The sequence below is a fragment of the Dendrobates tinctorius genome, unplaced genomic scaffold, assembly GCF_039654945.1.
Source record: "Dendrobates tinctorius isolate UK_male_01 unplaced genomic scaffold, ASM3965494v1 ptg000107l, whole genome shotgun sequence".
Classification (NCBI taxonomy): domain Eukaryota; kingdom Metazoa; phylum Chordata; class Amphibia; order Anura; family Dendrobatidae; genus Dendrobates; species Dendrobates tinctorius.
In genome coordinates this window covers 34,029,944-34,046,480 of record NW_027361775.1, presented here as the reverse complement: position 1 = coordinate 34,046,480, position 16,537 = coordinate 34,029,944, and the positions used below count along the sequence as shown (strand labels likewise).

Sequence of the window (16,537 nt, the reverse complement as noted above, 5' to 3'; positions counted from 1 at the left end):
ATATACAACGCAAACGAATGAATAACATGACCATACAAAACGGATAACAACATATTGCACTAAATCTCTTCATTATTACCACTATTTTTTAATGCAATACCTTATATCCAGAATATAGATTAATAACAACATAGGGAGGGAGAGTGGACAACTCTAATGCACCTATTGCTATGAAATGTTCTATGGTGCGAACTGGGCATTTGGGAAATAACAACTAATGCTGGGTGACTATGCCTGGTGCACCTTCCAACCGCATGGCTAGCAAGAATTCAACTGTGACCTCCATTTCTGTTTTGAAATATATTCCCTCACCCACATGTTCCCAGTTATAATGATACTGAATCCCAAATTTGCAGACATTAGAATATACACTGCTCAAAAAAATAAAGGGAACACTTAAACACCACAATATAACGCCAAGTAAATCAAACTTCTGTGAAATTAATCTGTCCACTTAGGAAGCAACACTGTTTGACAATAAATTTCACATGCTGTTGTGCAAATGGAATAGAAAACAGATGGAAATTATTGGCAATTATCAAGACACCCTCAGTAAAGGAGTGGTTCTGCAGGTGGGGACCACAGACCACATCTCAGTGCCAATGCTTTCTGGCTGATGTTTTGGTCACTTTTGAATGTTGGTTTTGTTTTCACACTCGTGGTAGCATGAGACGGACTCTACAAGCCACACAAATGGCTCAGGTAGCGCAGCTCACCCAGGATGGCAGATCAATGTGAACTGTGGCAAGGTTTGCTGTGTCTGTCAGCGTAGTGTTCAGAGACTGGAGGTGCTACCCGGAGACAGACCAGTACACTAGGAGATGTGGAGAGGGCCGGGCAAGGTACGTGTGTGAGCTAACCTTGCCTTAGAGCCGCCACCAGGTTCCGGCCATTGTTACACACGACGATGCCTGGCTGTAGGTTCAGCGGTATCAGCCAAATATCTGACTGCTCCTTCAGCACTGTCCACAACTCTTCTGCATTGTGTGGTTTGTCATCTATGCAGATTAGCTTCAGCACAGCCTGTTGCCGCTTGGCTGAGGCAGTGCTGCAGTGCTTCCAGCTTCTGACTGATGTGTTCATTTCAGAGATGGAGGCTGAAGAGCAGAAGGAGGAGGAGGTGCAGGAGCAGGAGACTGTGGGAGCAACCCTGACTGACGTAGGGCCAGCAATCCTCGGCGTGGGAAGGAGGTGTTCCATCCCAAGGTCCGACAGGGTGCCGGCTTCTACTATATTAACCCAGTGTGCCGTCAGTGAGATGTACCGTCCCTGCCCACTGGCACTTGTCCACGTGTCCGTGATTGGGTGGACTTTACCAGTAACAGCATTGTTGAGGGCACGGGTAATGTTGTGGGACACATGCTGGTGTAAGGCCGGTATGGCACAACGGGAGAAATAGTGGCGACTGAGGACCGAGTACCTTGGGACAGCCGCTGCCATTAAGTTGCGGAAAGCTTCCATCTAAAAGGCAACATTTTGAGCACAAGCAGACGAGAGATGTGCGAATTAAGTACTGTGGCCTGTGGTGCATTGGCTGGGTATTTCCGCTTGCGTTCAATGACTGGGTTATAGACAACTGAAGGCTGGGCTGGGACAAGGACATGGACAGGCTTGATGACGGTGCTGCTTGACTGTGGGCAAGAACAGGTGCAGGGCTCGAGGCATCTTCACAGGCAAGTGGAACTGGGGATTGGCATGTATGCAAAACAGTGAAAGAAGAAGTGTTGTCACCTGCAGACAGTGTTCCTGGAGACTGTGGATCTGCCCACAAAGTCGGGTGCTTTGCTACCATGTGCTTAATCATGCTAGTAGTGGTCAGGCTAGTAGTTTTACTACCCCTGCTGATGCGGGCATGGCAATTGCTGCAAATGGCCTGTTCGGGGTTATCGGCAGAGCCCTTAAAAAATAACCGGATTCTGGAAGATCTAACACTTTGAATGGCAACTTCCGGCCTGTTGGTGTGACGGGGAACGGATGCACGCCTTCTGTCTGCGGCCACCACACTGCATCTTCCTGCCTGTTGGGGTGATATGCCTCCTTCCCCATGTGTGCTGCCTTGCTCGCTCTGCATGTCCTCCTGCCAGGTTGGGTCAGTCACTATGTCATCCACCACCTCGTCTTCCACATCCGCACCCTGCTCCTCCTCCTGAGTTTCTGGCAATTGTGTTTCATCATCCACCTCAGGTGACCGTGGCTGCTCAAAGATTTGTGAATTGCTACATGGAATATCATCTTGCCCCGCTTCAAGTGGAGCGGGCTAGAGGCACGAATCTACAAATGGATGACTGAACAGCTCTTCTGAGTGTCCGAGTGTGGCATCAGTTGTCTCAGGGCACTCGGCATGGTGGGAGGAAGGAGGAGCAGGGTGAGTAATATCCAGTCCACACTCATGGCTACTCAGACTTAACCGTGTGGAAGACATGGTGGTGTTGGTGGCTAAGTGACTTGAAGCATTATCCGCTATCCAACCAACAACCGTTTCACACTGCTCTGGCTTCAATAGTGTTGTGGTGCGGTCCCCTAGAAACTGAGACAGGAATTTCGATCGCGAAGATGTGGGTCTTTGCTTTGGCCCACTGTAAGCTTTGCCACGGCCTCGTCCTCTGCATGCACCATTAGCATCATGTCCTCTTCCCCGTCCCTTGCCTTGCCCATTTTAAATTGAGTAATGAAAGAGGTAAAAAGCTGCCTACAAATGGATGTCTTTAGAGAACAATTGGATGTGGTAAGTACTGTAGGCCTGGAAAGTTAAGATTTTTCCACCACAGATACACCAGGCCTCTGCCTGAGATAACAGACTGTATTCCTTATTCATCTTTTTTTTGGATACAAAAGACTGCTGGATATAACAACAGTGACAGGCAGGCGAAAAATCAAACAGCCATAAACTGCCCAAAGTTTGAGCACGCACAGATAGTAGCTGGCACGGAGAGACCACTACAATGAATGTGTGGCCTTTTTTATTTTCTGGGCTAAATTCTCGTGTATTTAAAGCAAAGTGACAGGCAGCCCCTAAAAATAAAACAGCCGTAAACTGGCAAGAGTTTGAGCACACAGATATGAGCTGGCACGCAGGTATCACTACAATGTTTGTGTGGCTTTTTTATTTTGTGGGCTAAATTCTCGTGTATTTAAAGGAAACCAGTCACCCCCCCAGAAGTTTTTAAGTAAAAGAGCCACCTTGTGCAGCACTAATACTGCATTCTGTCTAGGTGGCTCTTTTACTTAGCGTCCCTTCCACCGCAGAAATAATCGTTTTTAAAATTGTTCAAAAATACCTGATTTTTGACAGGGGGGCAGGTCTTTCCCCCTCTGACAGACGTCTCGGATCCATCAGTCATTTTACATTTGGCGCCGCCTCCTCAGTGTTCTTTTGAAATGCTGGCGCCTGCGCTGTACTATAGTTTCGTGGGCATGCGCAGTTAGCGCTGCCCGACGTGCCCATGCTCTCAGATCACATCCTGGCCTTCATATCGCACGGTCATAGATCCCGCCCCGCAGTCGCTTATGATTTAGTCACACTGCGGGGCTGGGAATCTTGGGCATGCGCAGTAGTTCTCTGCAGCTCTCATGCCCAAGATTCCCAGTCTGTCAGAGGGGGAAAGACCTGCCCCCTGTGAAAATTCAGGTATTTTTGAACAATTTTAAAAACTATTATTTCTGCGGTGGAAGGGACGCTAAGTAAATTAGCCACCTTGACAGAATGCAGCATTAGTGCTGCACAAGGTGGCTCTTACTTAAAAATGCCTGGGGGGGCGACAGTTTCCATTTAAGTAAATTTCAGATCTCTCTTGCAGGTCTTTGACCTGGTGGATACCTGGAAGGTACAAGACTTCTTTTAGGGTGCTTTTATATTGCGCTTAGGGACACGCTCTGTGGTCCCATCGGGGCATAGGTCCTAACCCCCCGCAAATTGGGATTTGGACGTATGAGCTGGCAGAGCGAATGTGCACTCTGACATGGACCATTTGCGTGAGTGTACACCTACTGGAGGCGAACACTCATGCCTAGTAGACTGCATCTGGGTGTCCGCCTCCAGCGTACATGCCAGAAAATGATGCATGCTAGAAAGCAAGTTTTCTCTGCCTGCACCATTACAGTCTGTGGCTTCGTTGGCACATACATCCAAATCCAGTTTTGAGGGGTGGGTGGTTCGAACATATGCCCGAGGTGTCCCTAAATGATTCATTCTGCAGGATCAATCATACATTTACCTCTAAATCTTATCTCCCATTGAAAACCTCTCTAAATATTGGTTGTTGCTCTTGGTCTGATCATAGTCATTCTTATCTGCCATTCACTAATCCCAAGCAAAACACAAAAGAATTGCTGCTTGAATGATTCTTTTTTCACTTCTTCAGACACTTTCACACAAATTCAGGCTGAATTACAATATTATCTTGATTTAAATTTTTTCCTCTGTCTCTCCACTACTCAGGTTACCCTCTGGGATGTCCACAGTGACTTTTGAATATTTTCAAACCTAACTGCAAATTTAGGTGCCTAAAGGGCCTGTCACACTAAGAGATATCGCTAGCAATATCGCTATAACTTGTGACGTTATAGCGATATTGCTAGCGATATCGCTGTGTCTGATACTTACCTACGACCGGCTCCCCCGCTGGTTATCGCTGATCGCGCAAGAACGTCCAGGACTGTTTCTCGTCGTCAGCTTCCTGCGGCGCTTCCTGCTGTGACGACGAGCGACGCGTGGAGCCGGGCGGGAGGACGCAGGATCGCCCCATCTGACAGGTAAGTAGCGACCCCTGTCCCCAGCGATGTCGCTGGTGAGATCTGCCTGTGTGGCAGCTCACTAGCGACCACTTAGCGATGTACCAGCGATCCTGACCGCGTGATATCGCTTGTCGGGATCGCTGGTACTTCGCTAAGTATGACAGTACCTTTAGAGGAGACTTGGAAAATAGACCCCGCTATTGTAAATGAATCTCAAATTATGCTGAAGTTGTATTGAAAAAGACAGTCTACCCATCCAAATATTATACATTAATCTACTGTAAACAAGTACATTTTCCAAACTTCATTCAAGGTTCTTAGGTATAGTTTTGATCAAAATGTACAAGCCCTCTGCTATGTCATCATGAACCTCTTTGAGGATATTTAACCCATTAGGTGACGTGTAGAGGCAGCAACCATTCATGCCATGATACTGCACCAGCATGGAGATCGACTAAAGTAACCCACAGCCCCACCGCTGCTGGGCAAAGCCCACAAACCTATGGTCCACACCACCCCCCAGAGACTGTCTCACAGCAACAATAACCAACACACAGCACTAAGTTATGAAAGAGCGGACTTAAATAATTATAGTTAACAGACCAAATGGATAAAACTGACTTGTTGATGTAAAAGAAAATTCTGTGCTTGGGATAAAAAAAATCTGGTTCACTCTTAGCCCATAAACTCGCTATGTGGTCGCTGGTGAGATGCCAAACAGTCAGATCTTCCCAACGACGCAGCAACGAAACGGCGAACCGTAGCGACCTTTCGAACGATGTCATTGGTCGTTGGGACCCTGTCACATAGCAGCTACTCTGACGATTCAGACCTCGAATCAACGCAAATCCACGCCTATGTGTCTCGCTTCTGAGTCGCTAACGAGGTCGTTGGTAAGGTGTCAAATATACCGATGCATGCTACCCAGCGGGACCTCAATAATCCAAAAAATGTCCAGCTGATTCCAACTCGACCAGCGATCTCACAGCAGGGGCCTGGTTGCTGCTACCTGGCAAACGTAGCGAGATCGCTGCTGAGGTCGCTGTTGCCTCACAAAACTTGTGACTCAGCAGCGATCTCGCTAGCGATCTCGCTTAGTGTGACGGGGGCTTAAGCCTAAAAATATAGAGCACTTCTTTCTGTCTTAACTAGTGTCACTTTACGCCAAGTCTAATAGCTTTTCTCCTAATCACGCCAACTCTCTCGCAGATAGTCTCTCCCTCCCAAAGACAACAATCAAACATAAGTCTTAAAGGCCCCATCTCACATAGCGAGATTGCTGAAGCGTCACTGATTTTTTGACGCAACAGCGAACTCGCCAGCGATCTCGCTACGTGTGACACGTAGCAGTGACCAGGCCCCGGCTGCGATGTCGCTGATCGTGCTCGAAAGTCCTGGGCCATTTTTTGATCGCTGATGTCCCGCTGGCCAGCATGCACCGCTGTGTTTGACACCGACGAGCGACCTCGTTAGCGACTCAGAAATCATGGACGCAGGCGGGAGTCGTCAGAATCGCTGCTGTGTAACAAGGTCCCAACGACCGCTGAGGTCATTATAAGGATCGCTGGATTGTTGCTGCGTCATTGGGTAAGTCTACCTGTTTGACGGCCATGTAGCGAACATGTAGCGACGCACCAGCGATCCTTACCTGGTCGTATCGTTGTCGGGATCGCTGGTGCGTTGCTATGTGAAACGGGACCCTTACAGAAGAAGACATGCTTCTAATGGAAGTTGCCTGGGCTATTATTTCTCGCAAAATGTCAACAACTCCACAACTGAAAGGCTTTTGCATATGCTATTCAAAAAAAATCTGATATTTTGCCTTCTCACATCGCCAACTTGTATAAAGTTACAAGATCAGGCTCCCAAAGCCTTACATCATCTCTATTAGCTACATAGTTATGGACATGAAGAGGTTTCTTGTTGGGTTTAGGAATAACAACTACAGTCCAATTTTCTTCCTTAATATAGATATAAAGCTTCTAGCTAAAATCTTAAGGGCATGTCACACTAAGAGATATCGCTAGCAATATCGCTATAACTAGTGACGTTATAGCGATATTGCTAGCGATATCGCTATGTCTGATACTTACCTCCGACCGGCTCCCCCGCTGGTTATCGCTGATCGCGCGAGAACGTTCAGGACCGTTCCTCGTCGTCAGCTTCCTGTGGCGCTTCCTGCTGTGAAGACGAGCGACGCGTGGAGCCGGGCGGGAGGACGCAGGATCGCCTGGTGTGACAGGTAAGTAGCGACCCCCGTCCCCAGCGATGTCGCTAGTGAGATCTGCCTGTGTGGCAGCTCACTAGCGACCACTTAGCGATGCACCAGCGATCCTGACCGCGTCATATCGCTGGTCGGGATCGCTGGTACATCGCTAAGTGTGACAGCACCTTTAGTTCAAGTTCTTTATCTTAACTGATTCAAAAACATTTATCAGGCTTCATTCCCATTAATCAGGCTAGTGTTAATATGAAGGGCAGTTCATCCAGCGCTAGCCTACATAAAATTCATTGCATCTCATTCTTTTGCTTTTCATTTAATTTTTTAGCAGTTTTGCTCTGGCCAAGTTGGAAATAAAAAATAAAAAAAAAACACTTCCTGGGCTGAATTTCATCCCTTTATAATTCTTTTATGGCAGAAATGCAATATTCTGGCTACACTACTGATTGATTTGTGGCATAATTCCTTTAACCCATTCAAACCCCCAAGACCGTTTCCACCTTTCTGGTCAGGCAAAATATTACAATTCTGACCAATGTCACTTTATGTGGTAATAACTCTGGAACGCTTCAACGGATCCCACTAAGACTTTTTTTCATGACATATTGTACATCATGATAGTGGTAAAATTTGTTGGATGTCAGTGACAAATACAATTAGTACAGTGCAAATTACTGCACATGTATTTAGTAAAAAATTATTTTTCAGAAAAACATGGTGTGGGCTCCCGTGCAATTTTCGTAACCAGCAGAGGGAAAGCCGACGACTGGGGCCAGATGTTTATAGCCTGGGAAGGGGGCAATACCCATGGAGCTTCCCAGGCTATTAATATTAGCTCAAGAAGTGAACTTATATTTCCTTAAAATTAGACTTTAATAATCCAATATTAAAAATCACCTACCCAATGAAGAAAATGGTAAAATACCAATACACAATAGCGATATCAGAGATGCCGGATGCATGATGAATGAAGCATTTCTGGGGCGGCTGAGAGCTGATGTTTTTAACCAGGGGGGCCAGTATCCATGGTCCCTTCCTAGGCTATTAATATCAGCCTGCAGCTTTCTGCATAGCCTTTGCTGGTTATTATAGGGGGACCCCACGTCATTTTCTTGGGGGGTCCCCCATTTTAATAGCCCTTAAAGGCTAAGTATACAATTGTGAGCTGATATTAATAGCCTGGGAAGCTCCATGGGTATTACCCCCTTCCCAGGCTATAAACATCTGCCCCCAGTCGTCAGCTTTCCGTCTGTTGGTTATGAAAATTGCGCGGGAGCTCACGCCATTTTTTTCCAAAAAATAATCTTATTAAATAAACACATACAGTAATTTGCACACACACTGTACTAATTGTATTTTTCACTGACATCTATATATCTATCTATTCTATTTGTATTTACTGTATGTAATCCATTTCATCTATCCTGTCGGCTCCTGCAGTGATTTTACAGAACACAGCAGATGAATTATCGACTTTTCTTCTATCTCTCTATGCCATATAAATACACATATTATGTATACATCTATTCTATGTGTATATATCTATTCTAATTTGTCACACTATTATTATAATGTACACAACAGATGATTTGCCGGCTTTTCTTGTATCTATGCAATATAAATACATATATATATTTGTGTGTGTCACTGACATCTATATATCTATGTATTCTATATGCTATATGTTATACTGTACGCAACAGATGATTTGCCGGCTTTTCTTGTATCTATGCAATATAAATACATACACATATATATATATATATATATATATATATATATATATATATATATTTGTGTGTGTCACTGACATCTATGTATTCTATATGCATATATCTATTCTATTCTAACCGGTCTGTGATTTTTCCGTACACCGCAGATGAATTGCCAGCTTTTCAAAGGACACCGGTGTGTAAACATCGTACAGCACTCGCATGGTCTGTGTGGTGTCCAATTTTTTCTCGCATCCATAGGCTTGCATTGGCGAGACTCGACCGACATACGCATAAAATTACAGCATACTGTGATTTTACATGCCCGCAGAATACGCCCGAGAAAAAATACGTTGATGTGAGCAGCGCCATAGATTAACACTGGTCCGAGTGCTATGCAATGTTTTCTCGCATACCACCCCTTCGTATTAAACGGTAGTGTGACTCCGGCCTTAGGCTGGGCTCTCATTACGTTTAGACAGTCCGTTAGACGGACTGCAATACACCGCGGCATAATGCGGTGTAACACAGTCCGTTAACGCTGCCATTGCCCTCCACTGTCGGGCGCATCACGACCCATGCCGTAAAGTGGCACGCGTTCGCGATGTGCCCTCATTCAGTGATGGAGCCTCGGATGCGGGCTGCAGCATCTGAGGCTCCGTCACCGCTAGTGCAGATGACACATCTGCGCTAGCAGGTATAGCATAACGCGATCGCATTATACTAAACCGTTTAACTAGCCCATCAACACTATGCGTTGAACGGGCTGGTTAAACGCAATGTGAACCTGGCCTTATAGTAATGATGAATGTACTATAGCACAGGACCTTTAACCTCATCTCAATGAATCACACCAGCGCTGTACAATGAGCTCAGTGGCCCAATAATCCATTTGAGGAAGATTTATCAAGATAATTTGTACTAAAAAAAGGTGGATGGCTTAACATGCAACACAATGTTCCAGAATTGTGGCGCAGATTTCTGGCATAAAGTAAGTCAACTATAATAGGTGGTAAACAGATTAGATCTTTATCAAAGCCAAAAAAATTGAGCTAGAGCATATGTTGGTGCAAGTGCAATGCATAAGTGCGCATTCACACTGTGGTAATTTAAGAAACAGAACCCAAGATAAAAACAAAATGAGCAAATACCCTGTAGTAGGTAAAAAAAAAAAAGTACATATAAATAATATAGGGTACTTAGTCAACAAAAAAAAGTAAAAGCCATCCCTTCACGACAGTTTGTGCCCCAAGGAGGACGGTACCTAATAGTTCAACGCATTGTGTCCGAAGACGCAAAAAAAGTTGCGGGAAGAGTAGGAGCTGGGTACAAGGCTGTTCAGACACCTGTCTGTGGAAATCTATATAAACAAAATGAACAGCCCCGCCCAAAAAAGGGGGAGCCATGCCTCTTGTTTTTACAAAAAATTAAATCAACAAAATTGAGCCAGAGGATATATTGGTATAAGTTGTTTTTTGTACTTTGTACAAACAAGAGGCGTGGATCCCCTTTTTAGGGCTGTTCAATTTGTTTAAATAGATTTCCATAGGCAGGTGTCTGAACAATCTGGACCCAGGTCCTACTCTGCCCTTATCTAATTTTTAAGTCTGCTGACACATAGTGAGGTGAATTACAATAGCCAGGTACCATCCCGATTGTGTACACCTTGTCATGGTGGGATGGCTTTTATGCTTTTTAATCAAAACAATGTTAATTAAGTCCCCTATGTTATTTGCATGTACTAATACTTATATGCTTACCACAGGGTATTTAAGATAAGATAATCCTTTAATCATCCCACCATGGGGAAATTCAGAGCATTACAGCAGCAAGGCAGGAATAAGTACAGATACAGATGCATAAAGGCATTACATTGACAGTAGGTAGGTACATATACAAAAAAAAAAAAAAAGATATAACCGGACTATCACAACTTGGGATCTATCAGTTCACTGTTTGGGTCGTTCTCAAGTTTTGGACAGTGCTTGTTATACAGCCTAACTGCAGCAGGAAGGAAGGACTTTCGATAGCGCTCCCTCTCACATTTAGGATGAAGTAGCCAGTCACTGACAGTACTGCACATCTTTGTCACGGTCTCATGCATGGGATGGGAATCATTCTGCACTATGTAGCTCACCTTGGCCAGTATCCTCCTGTCACCTACTTCCTGATCTGGATCAAGGGGGTATCCCAGGACAGAGCTGGCCCTTCTAATCAGTTTGTCCAGCCTATTCCTGTCCCTGGTTGATATGCCACTACCCCAGCACGCCACACCAAAGAAGATGACTGATGCCACAACAGAGTTGAAGAAGGATGCAAGGAGTGCCCCCCTAACTCCGAAGGCTCTCAGCCTTCTGAGCAGATAAAGCCTACTGTGGCCCTTCCTGTACACTGCATCCAAGTGATGGGCCCAGTCAAGCTTATTATTGAGGATCACACCAAGGTACTTCTAAGTGTCGACTATCTCAATGTCATTTCCCTGAATGTTCACCACTACTGGTGGATTTTTTCCCTTGCGAAAGTCCACCACCAATTCCTTGGTCTTCCTGGAATTAATCCTAAGGTGGTTCCTCTGACACCACTCCACAAAAGCTTGGTTAGTATCTCTGTACTCTCTTTCATCTTCTCCTGTGATGAGGCCTACTATAGCAGAGTCATCAGAATACTTCTGCAAGTAGCAGCTAGATGAGTTGCACTTAAAATCCGCAGTGTACAGTGTTAAGAGAAAAGGGGCAAGAACTGTACCTTGAGGTGCCCCTGTATTGCAGATCACCGTGTCTGACACACTGTCCCGAACCTTTACAAACTGAGGTCGGTTCGTGAGGTAGTTAAGGATCCAGGTGGAGAGTTGGAGGTCCACGCCAACAAGGCCCAGCTTGTCTCTCAGTAGACCTGGCTGTATGGTATTAAAAGCACTAGAGAAATCGAAGAACATTATTCTCACAGTGTTCCCAGGTTTCTCCAGGTGAGAGAGAGTCCTATCTAGAAGGTGGATAATGGCATCATCCACACCAATGCCCGGCCTGTAGGCAAACTGAAGAGGGTCCATATCCGAGCTCACTAGAGGATGGAGACGTGTGAGAACCAATCTCTCTAGTACCTTCATCAGATGTGATGTCAATGCTACAGGTCTATAGTCATTAAGGTCTTTCGGATAAGGTTTTTTTGGAACTGGTACCACACACGATAATTTCCATAGTTGTGGTACTATACCTATTCTCAGGCTCATATTGAACAGAATGGTATGCAGGGGCAGGAGCAGCCAGTGTGTGATTAAATCTGTTAAAGAATAGATTAAGTTCATTAAGCCCCTCTTTATCTACAACCATCCTGGAGACAGTCTGACTATGCCCAGATATAGACTTTAGACCATCCCAGACTGATTGTCAAAATTTGACAAATTTACCAAACAGGATGAACCACTGCGATAAATTGGGCACATTTTAAAATGGTCTTGTCTAAAGATGCATTTTTACTGCACAAATATAGTCAACAACTGTCTCTGGAATTGATGCTGTTTGAAGGCAAAAGGTCGGTCACCCCAAATATTGATTTGATTTAGATTTCCCTTTTGTTCATTCACTTGATAATAGTTTACTTTTAACACTCTTATTCTTGAAAGCTCCTTTCTTTGCAGCATTTTTTCCACACCTACCTGAAACTTAATATACACGTGTAAAGTTTTCAGCCCGGAGGATAATTGCCAGAGGAGACGGTTTCCTAGAGTGACACAAATATTCACAGCGTTAACTTGCTTTATGATGGTCTTAGACATCCATTTCCAGTCAACCGGCTCAACACTAAAACTTCAAGGAATTGACTTCTATTTCTAGCAGAGTCTTTTTAAAGGAAAAGTAACTTCAGAAAATACCATTAAAATCTCATTTATATTCCAAATCATAATGTTCCTATGTGATTATCCTCAGAATTAAGCCTTTTCACACTTTTGCGCCGACAATGAGCAGAGACAGGTTCAGAAAACAATCTGCTAAACTTTGCTATACAGATTGGGAAACAAGGGGCAGAGTCATCTCATTATTAGAGGGTGAGTAATCTAAAACACAGGTTTATCAGTCTCCGGGATGGTTTAAAAAACACAAAAAACTTTAAAGATCAAACAAATTCTTTGAGAAACATGAGACACATCCTAGATTCTAGTAAAACACAGAAGATACATAGGTATGTGGTATCTACCTAGTTCCACAGCTCACCTCGGTCACGTACCTCGTATCTGTACATGGGTGGTCACACAGGAACTCACGGCTTTCTATAAGTATGAAGTTATAGGATTTCCACTGAAACAAAAAAACAAACTGGGGAAACAAAGAAGATGACAACACGTTACAATGAAGTGACGATCTCAGTGCAGAGTAATACAATCATAAAGTGATTGTTGTGGGTTTTAAACAACTTGCCATCAATTACAGTACATTTTTTGTCATGCCACAAAATCAGTAGCAAATCTGTAGACTTATGGCCACTATGCCTCTGATGAGGCTCACACAGTTACAACCATCTAGGATCACATCGGTGTTAGACCTCGTTCACACACCTTGTATTACAGTCTCCACACGGAAAAAGCACATTATCTATATACATAAAGCGCCAATTGGAATCTGATGTAGGTAAATAGTCCAGGAAAAGTTTTTTAATCATTTTATTTGTCTTAAAATATTTTTTATTCAAGTAAATACACAAGTCAACACTTATATATATATATATATATAAAACAAAATCAAATCTCGCTCTTGAGCTACAGAATGCTAAGATTAAAATGAAGATTACACATTCATGTATGTTATATATATTTCCTTAGTAACCAGCGCTCCACAAAACAAGGGAAGCAGTTAAGGCCCCGTCACAGTAAACGATGTCCCAGCGATCCCACCAACCATCCGACATGATGGGATCGCTGGGACATCGTTAGACAGCCCCAGTGATCAAGACCAGCGACGCTGGACGCTGGTTTCTAATGTAAACGTCGGGTATCCAGGAGCCGCACGACTCCTGGATACCCGACGCTTACCTTGGAAACCAGCATGTACGCTCCCATAGACGTACCACGGAGCGTAGGATACGGATAAGAAATATACGCCTGGTGCGAGTGACCCCATAGAGAATCATTTGTCCGTGTCTAATGTGTGCTTTTAGCGCCTCTCACTCGGCCGTATTCCTCGCCAGTGTGACCCCGGCCTTAAACGAAAAAACACAAAAGAGAATGAAGCAAAAAGTAAAACATTGATCTTTTCACACAAAACTCCAAAAATGGGCCAGACAAAAGTATTGGCACCCTCAGCCTAATACTTGGCTGCACAACCTTTAGCCAAAATAACTGCGACCAACCGCTTCCGGTAACCATCAATGAGTTTCTTACAATGCTCTGCTGGAATTTTAGACCATTCTTCTTTGGCAAACTGCTCCAGGTCCCTGATATTTGAAGGGTGCCTTCTCCAAACTGCCATTTTTAGATCTCTCCACAGGTGTTCTATGGGATTCAGGTCTGGACTCAATGCTGGCCACCTTAGAAGTCTCCTCCAGTGCTTTCTCTCAAACCATTTTCTAGTGCTTTTTGAAGTGTTTTTTGGGTCATTGTCCTGCTGGAAGACCCATGACCTCTGAGGGAGACCCAGCTTTCTCACACTGGGCCCTACATTATGCTGCAAAATTTGTTGGTAGTCTTCTGACATCATAATGCCATGCACACGGTCAAGCAGTCCAGTGCCAGAGGCAGCAAAGCAACCCCAAAACATCAGGGAACCTACGCCATGTTTGACTGTAGGGACCGTGTTCTTTTCTTTGAATGCCTCTTTTTTTCTCCTGTAAACTCTATGTTGATGCCTTTGCCCGAAAAGCTCTACTTTTGTCTCATCTGACCAGAGAACATTCTTCCAAAACGTTTTAGGCATTTTCAGGTAAGTTTTGGCAAACTCCAGCCTGGCTTTTTTATGTCTCGGGGTAAGAAGTGGGGTCTTCCTGGGTCTCCTACCATACAGTCCCTTTTCATTCAGACGCCGACGGATAGTACAGGTTGACACTGTTGTACCCTCAGACTGCAGAGCAGCTTGAACTTGTTTGGATGTTAGTCGAGGTTCTTTATCCAACATCTGCACAATCTTTTGTTGAAATCTCTTGTCAATTTTTCTTTTCCGTCCACATCTAGGGAGGTTAGCCACAGTGCCATGGGCTTTAAACTTCTTGATGACACTGCGCACGGTCTTCTTTCTTTGCTCCATGCTCAATGTGTTACACACAAGGACACAGGACAGAGGTTGAGTCAACTTTAATCCATGTCAACTGGCTGCAAGTGTGATTTAGCTATTGCCAACACCTGTTAGGTGCCACAGGTAAGTTACAGGTGCTGTTAATTACACAAATTAGAGAAGCATCACATGATTTTTCGAACAGTGCCAATACTTTTGTCCACCCTCTTTTTTATGTTTGGTGTGGAATTATATCCAATTTGGCTTTAGGACAATTCCTTTTATGTTTTTTCATTTAAGACAAATTAAATGAAGATAATAATACCAAAGAATTTGTGTTTGCAATCATTATCAGGAAGAAACTGAGTATTATCTGACAGAATTGCAGGGGTGTCAATACTTTTGGCCACAATTGTAGCATTTTTTGTGGTGACAGGTTCCCTTTAAGTAGCAGCCTAATAGGAGAATTTTTTCTTAAATCGTTGAGCAAGTCCCAATATTGTGATCAGTGTTATTGTAATCAGTGTTAGAAGTTTCCAGCTAATGATATGCCCGTGCTCCAGGGCGGGGCTGTAGGCAGAGTCTTGTCTTGTTGCTCTAAGCCAGAGAAACCAAGGAAAGACCTGCCCACAGGCCACCCTGAAGCACTAACATGTTCCTCATCGTAGAGACAGAGGCAGACTGTTTGTGCTTCGGGGCGGCCTGTGGTCAGTTCTTCCTTGGTTTCTCTTGCTTAGCGCAACAAGATAAGACTCTGCCTACATTCCTGCCCCGAAGCACAAGAATCTCATTAACTGAAAACTTCTAACACTGATTACACAAGAACCACAAGACAGATTTCTTCAACCAAGTATCATTTTAATCAGTATAACAGTGACAACATGACAGTGTCTGTAGATTACTGAGAAAAAACTTGCTAACAGGTTTGCTTTAAGTACTGTGGCCCACCAGAAATCTGTGTTGGGTCACATTAATAGCAATCACTCATGTGGCCCTGATTTTGACGGAAACTCAAACGCAGAGCACAGTATGAATGTGAACCTAGTCTAAACTATACAATTACTAGGCATATGAAGGTTATAAAAAAAGAGCTAAACGAGAGCTGGCTTGTTTATCTTGTTTCAAACTAGCTTGAAGGGGATCTTTAACAAGATTTTTACAACATTTTAGCAGATTATCATGACGTCAATAGATGTTTGAGTCTGTAGAAGCACTGTGTTCAGTGTGAAACGGCCAACGGCAGTCACACACATATCCCTGCACCCCCTGCCTGGCGCCAGCCGCTTATTTGTCTGAAGATGAAATAAAGGACTGAATTTTTTCAAAGAAATGGTGAGTGACGCATTTTTCTCATACTTGCACCATGGACTTTGAATACTTACCTTGCTAAGCACCACCTGCTTCTCTTTACAAATAATGATAACTCATAGGTGCAGTACTTTCCACAAAAAGTGGTATGGTGCCTTGGCCATTCTAATACCAGAATATTGAATTCAGGACTCCTTGTACTTTGTCTGGCACATCCACATTGGATTAGAGCTATGGATATGGATCCAGAAAAACGCACCTAATGAAAATCACATGGCAGAGCGCGGCATTTTAGCAGGAAGAATTAACGCAGGTGAATTTTTTTCTGACAGTAACCTGAAACATGAGTTACAAGTCATGGG

The 16,537-nt window shown here is 44.1% G+C and overlaps 1 protein-coding gene across 1 annotated transcript in view; it reads right to left on the bottom strand.

The window, feature by feature from the left end:
* The window catches only part of LOC141100703 (acetylcholine receptor subunit gamma-like), a 73,029-nt gene extending 60,646 nt beyond the window's left edge, over positions 1–12,383 (bottom strand). The window contains exon 1 of the mRNA XM_073589340.1: positions 12,323–12,383. The gene's annotated coding sequence lies outside the window, so the exon portion shown is untranslated. The remainder of the gene's footprint in view (positions 1–12,322) is intronic.
* Between the last annotated feature and the right edge of the window lie 4,154 nt (positions 12,384–16,537).